Raw genomic sequence first — 6,989 nt, forward strand, 5'->3', positions numbered from 1 at the left:
AATATCTTCTCATTTACATATTATGCAGCTGGCCTCAAGTAATCTTTCTGATTTTTTAAAGGCTAAGATGGTGTCTCAAAGAAAGCCAAATGACCTTGCTGTCCGAGCAAGTAGAGAAGCCAAGTGATGTTCTCCACCTAAAGGGATCTTCAAATTAAATTCAGATGCAGCAGTTAAAGGTGAGAAAGGAGGATTGGGCTTTTTAATTAGAGGAAAATGTGGTTCGTTGGTAGCAACCTCTTCTTTGCCCTATTCTTTTTACTCGCCTCTTGAAGGAGAAGCTTTAAGTATGAGGGAAGGCTTACTGCTAGCGATAAGTGAAGGTCTGGAGAGGTTGATTGTGGAAAGCGATTGTCAAGTGCTGATTAATATGTTGCTGTCCAAGTCTGCAATATCTTTCGAGGTTCAAAATGTAGTTGAAGATATTGTCCACCTCTCCTCTGGTTTTGTTTCTTGTTGTTTTACTTTTAGTCCTAGGGAATGTAACTTCATAGCTCATTCCTTAGCCAGGAGGGAAGTCACCTCAGCAGGGAGGATTGACTGGCCACATTCCACTCCTTGGCTCTCAGATATGTGTAATTCTGAGGCCTTGTGTTGTTGTTCCAACTCAATTTCTGAATGAAGTTTGGATTACCAAAAAAAAAAAAAGGATGGGAAAGTGTGATGTTAAATTGGAATATTTACTAATTGAGGGAAAACGCTAGCTTATAGGATTTCATCATGTAACATTAGATTGGAATCTTTATTGAATGAGGGTAAGCGCAACATTACATTTTCTTATTATGCATTTCATTACACGAGTCAATGGGATGGAAAAATGTAACATTCCATAGAATATAACGTTAGATTGAAATCTTTATTGATTGAGGATGAACACTAGATTACAATAAAATCCAATCACTTCTCCAAATGAAAAAGTCAACACCTTGTGCAAAACTAGTAATTATCGAATATAGCACAATTTGACCTAATTACTTGTTTATGAAATTTATTCCCCACCAACCTTCGCACGCCAAATGTGCCCACGCAAGATCTTATATTAAAACTGAGTATAAATTGAACAATAAAAAATATGGTCTTTAGCCACCAATTTCAACCTCATTCAAAATCTTAAAACAATTTAGAAGTAGAAATGAACCAAACAACTTTGAAATGCATAATAATTTGCCTACCCAAAAAAGTATTATTCTTTTTGGAAAGATAGAAAACAGATTTTGACCCTCTCCCACCTCCCACCACCTAAAATTTAAACCAAAAATATTTTTCAAACATCACCATAAATCCACTCTTTTCGCATCACAAGGAATAATAATTCAGATACTTTTCATTTCTTACTTTTGGATAGGGAGGCACCGTCCTTGAAGCTCACTTTCATGGATTTCTCTTTTTCTTTCATTCTCTTTTTCTCATTGAAGTAGAAAAGTAAATACATATTCTAAAGTCATGGAAGTGCATTATCTAGAAAAATAAATAATTTTTTTAATACAAAGTTAGCACGCAAAGTTGATCATATTTTTGGTTTTGGTTCACATCATTGTCCATAATAATTAGTTCTAGACGGATTCGATCCTTTTCGAAGACACGGCAATCAAATAGTTATTTATCGAGCAATTACGAATCATGGTCATTCCAATACGATACTCAACAAGTAAAGGAATCTTGGCCATTCTATCGGTGATCATTTGACTACCCATTTGCAAAAGAACTCAATGCATTATGAAAACAAAAATTTTTACGATTCTTTTATTTATTTATTTTTATTTGATAGTAATTTTATTTGAATATTTAACTATATTTTTTACCACAAATTATACCATCCTTATATGTTTCTCACCAAACTATCAAATAGTCGACTATGATCCCTCAAGTGTGATCAACAAGAATTCTGAATTGTCTATTGTGGCTGGTTTAAATCTTTTATATGATTTGCTGATTTCTGATTTTATTATAAAAATTTAGGGTTGAAAGGCGATTTTGTGGAGTTTGATTTTCTGAATGAGAAACCTCATAACCATATGGATATAAATACTACTTCATATCAATCTCACAAGGACCATATCGTACGTACCATGGTTGAATGAAAATTTTATATTCAATTCAACGTTTCAATTTTTTTTGAAGGAAGATGGTTAATATTCTCAACTCCATTTCTTTGACCCTTATGGTATCAAATAAAAATGTTTTCTCTTACCAATTTAAAGAAAACATCTACAAATGTAAGGTTATTTGTTTTCTAGGAAGGATGCACAATCACGAAGAAGACATGCAAGCAAACAACACATACTACGAATTTAATGTGGTTCGGCAAAATCGCTTGCCTATCAGAGAGGAAATTTTTTTTTACTCATTTCAAGAAATTTTGCACTTCACAAAGTATTATTCCTTTGCTTGTCCCTCATCCCCTCCAGGGATCGGTCCCTAGGATAAATTCTTCAATCCCCTATAGGGATTCATACAATCTAGGTTATCCCACAAGGACTATTTATAGAGAAAATTGAAACCATAATTTCCATATAGTTACAACTTCATTCATGTACAAGTAATTGACCTAAAACCTTCATTGGATTACAAGTTCAGTCAAATTATAATTATATAAACCCACAGGATACAAAACACACAAACCTAACAAGATGAATGTCTAAATATCCTTACATATTTTTCATACTCATTCTTTTAAACGAGTTGGAATAATTTTCAATAAATCCATTTGTGTAACAAAAAAATTATATAATTATAAAAAAAATAAAAAAATAAAAACGAAAGAAAGAAAGAAAGAAGAGATCAGGATAAGTAAAGACTTATTTGTTAATCCACCAAAAGTTTCTGTTGTGAGAAATATCTCAAGCAATTCTAAGTATTTATGAAAATAGAAGCACTTTTACACACATTTGATAAAACTTGTTTCTAGAAGCAGAAACAGTATCAACAGGTGTTTTACCGTAGTAATCAGAGATAAAGTACATGAAGAACATGAACCCCTTTCGCAAAGATAGGGATTATGATTCCACCAAAGATAGAGAAGTTAAAGAACTGAATAGTCCCTATGGTTAGAGTTGATGAAGTAACGTATGGAAGAGTTCCATTGTAGTAGGAGAGGGTTTTAGTAGGATTCTTATGTTTAGAATGCCAAATTCCATAAATACCCTTCTGTAAAAATGGTTATGGCCAACCCTGTGCGGTTCGTTAGCCCATTAATTCTACTAAAATATAGTTTTGGAGAGATTTTAGTAGACTGGTTCTACCAAGGCCTTATTTATTTTTTATTTTTTTAGAGGTCTTAATTTTCTACTGAAATATAGTTTTAGAGATAGAATTTTCTATTCAATAAAATCTATATTCAGGAAACATCCATAGGTTCAATTTTGAGTTTTAGTTCTCTAATATATTTCAAGTTTAACTTACACTTAGTGCCATCAAAATACCTTTTTTTTCAAATGTTTTTTTATTTTTTGTTCAAAATTTATTGTTGAGAATGAATTACACTATTTTTTTAATGGTCTCAAAACAATCCTAACCCTAGTTCAAATCGTTAGCACAAGCCGTTAGCCAACCTGAACTCAAACTGCACCAAACCGAAACTAAAACTAAAACCATATATTATTTTACAAATGAGCTGTATTTCTCAGTTCAAAACCCCATTAAGCCCAAATTAAAACCGCCTCAAACTACACTGTTGACACCATTACTAGACAGCAAGTCAACCACACTGTTATTCTCCAATGCAATATTGTGTAGATGAAAGACAACCTCCTTTTCTTTGAAAATATTATCTTAAAATTAGTTAAAGTTCTGCATTGATGTTTATTTTAATTAAGTTTATGTTAGATTCTGAAACTAAAACTCAAGCTTTTAAGGTTGGAAAGGTTCAACTAATGCATGGAGACATCACTAGCTAAATTGATAAGGATTCTTTCTGGGTCAAAAACTGAAAAGTTCAATAGATAAGGATTTAACATTTCTAACTTTGTAACCCACGCCTAGCTAGCAGTGCCTCTCAACTATTCTCATGCAAGCATGGCATGTAAACATGGATAGAGTTGAAGCTGCTGGATTTCTTTCGGTAGAAGAAGCTCTTGGGTTGAAATCATGGCTTGAGTGCACAATACTGAACTTGTATCATTGAGATAGAAATCAATTATCGGATTTAAAATCTCCCCCCACACAATATATATATATATATATATATATATATATATATATATATATATATATATATATATATATATATATATATATATATATATATATATATATTATATATTTATATATATATATATATATATATTTATTTATATATATGAATTAATGCAAAGATCAATACCTCATAATATAAGGTTGTTCATCGAAATATACTCGAGATTAGGAGTAAAGTTCCACCATATATATAAAATAATTATTCCCTCTATATATAAAACTATCCCTAAAGATTTTAAATGAAAATTATTTTTTTCGTATGAAAATACAATAACAATAGCAATAAGCGTTGTTCCAAATAAATGGGATCGACTACATAAATTCTTGCATTCCGAGCTATGCTTGAGTTCATTTTAGAAACAAGACCTAATTATACATATTTTTCTCATCAATTCTCTTAAAGTTATAATCTTAGATCTGCCGCTAGCTAGCTTTTCTATTTCTTTCAATATGAATTAAATCATTTCCCCATACGTGAGCATTTACAATGCCTCCATTGAACGTAGTCATCCCATCTTAACCAACTTTCACGTAGTTTATCATTTATTAGAGCTACGCCCAAACTAGCTCTAATATTCTTATTTCTATTATATGATATTTTTATAGTATTCTATTACTCTGTACACAACGGGTCATACAAGATGCAATAGAATAATATATCACCACCTTCTACAAACGAAACCGAAACCATGCATGATGATTGAAATTGAAAAGATATTAGATCAAGATCCATGTATTCTATTCCTTAAAATGTGTATTTCTATCTTTTTCAGTGACAACAGATGCAATCTGATGAAAAGAAAGTGTTCACAATACATATATTAAGAAGAGAATCATGCACGTACCCTCTCTTTACAGACCACTACAAATGATGATTCTAGTTTCTAGGTGGGTGGGTGGGTGGAATCAAATTTTTAAAATTGTTTCTTAAAATGGTCCAGAAGAGACTAAACGTGGCGGCATGAGTGTAAAGGCAAACCCAGCCAGGTAGGGTTGGTTCCCTGGCTTCTGATTTCCAGCAAGAAAGCTGTTCCAGCCTTTTCAAACATGGACAGACATGGAGTGGTGGCAATCCACTTCTCTAAAATCATTTATTATTATTTCTCCTTTAATATCCTTTCATTGTTTTTTTTTACCAACCTACCCTTTGACTGTCACTATTTCAGGGTAAAAAAAAATAACCAAAAGAAAGAAAAGATGTTTTACCATACTATATATATCCATCCAGTTCAAGATTAGACATTTCTAGTTAGGGTATAGGGTCATCATTTTTTTTTCCTTTTCCAGAACCGAATATTGTTTTTATATATAATTTAAATATTAAGTGAGGCTCACCCTCACCCTTGGCTGAAAGGAGATTTAAAACCTTTGTGCTCAGAGTTATGACACGTTGGTCTTACTAACTGAGCAATTCTTTGAAGTTGTTAAGATCCACCGTTGCATAATTATAATATCATTTTATATCTAATTGAGTTGAATTTTGTATCAAATTGATTTGACCCAAGAAAAAAGTTTTTGGATGTAGGTTTGGCCCCGATGACCTTTACCTATTCTAACTTGCCTAACCCAAACAAGATTTAAGCTCAAGAATTTTAGTCTTGACGGTATGTTAAGACCAATGGTTGGCTTGGGACTAGTGTTTGTGTTGTCTGATATCCATCAATGATTTTTTTTTACCATGATCTTCCCTTTGATTCTAAAAAGACACGAAATCAACTTATAAAGAAATTTTAAAAAAATAGCAATGTCACTCTATTTTAAGATTAATACCACCTACATTTGTATTAGTTTCATAAGTTCTAATAATTTGTTTTCTATATTAAATTGACTAGAGACAAACCATGGCTATAATTAGGAACAAGACCAATCAAGGATACAAGGAGGGAACGAGCCAACCGATCTTGACCCAATTTGATTAGAGACAATTAGGGTGGGAATAAGCTCAATATAAGAGCATTTAAGACTGCAGGTTAGATTTCGAAAAACCAGTCTCCCAGCTCATCCCTGTTGTGACCCCATACCAACATACTTGGTTGAACCGTCTAAAATAACCTGATTATGTTTAATCATCAGGCCATCAGACCTGGTTTGGTCTAATTAAGAACCAGTCCAGTTTAAAGATGGACCAGGAAGAACGCAAAAAAAACCTAGGTGTCTGTCTGTTTGACTTTTTGTCATTCAAATATTTCTAGGGGTAAAAGCGGTCATTTGGTTCCAAACGCGAACATGAACATGCATCATGGGATCATACAGGTTTTGACTCCAGTTTCTATTCTTTTAAATTCTCTGTCAGAAAACATTTCTTCCCAACAAATTCTCGGCATTATCGAAGTCCTTATAATTGCCGACTTTGCCGACCAGAGTAAAGTCAGTCTTCTTCTACAACACGTGGGTCCCACTAAAACAATTTTTTTTTTCAATCAATCATATTTCTTGTTTAATTTAGGGTATTAAAATGTACAATCCAGAGATTAAGCCCCACTAAAACATGCAATGTATAATTTTCTCAAAATAAAAACAATACATGCTAGCACTTTACCTCTCTTTTGTCCCTAATCGTTTCACATATATACGTAAAGAATAATTCACCACTTTCAACTAATTTTAAATACTTTTTAATATATAAACAAAAAAACCCTTGTAAGAACAACAAGATAAGGAGGAATTAAAATATAAAAAAATTTAAAGATATCTATCGAACATCGATGTCACATAGGTGAGAACATATATACATACTGAAAATAAAAGATCGAAGAGAATATTTAAATTTCAAGTTTTCTAATTGATACGGGAAA

The sequence above is a fragment of the Hakea prostrata genome, chromosome 8 (genome assembly GCF_041222555.1).
Source record: "Hakea prostrata isolate BN-2017 chromosome 8, UWA_Hpros_2, whole genome shotgun sequence".
Lineage (NCBI taxonomy): Eukaryota > Viridiplantae > Streptophyta > Magnoliopsida > Proteales > Proteaceae > Hakea > Hakea prostrata.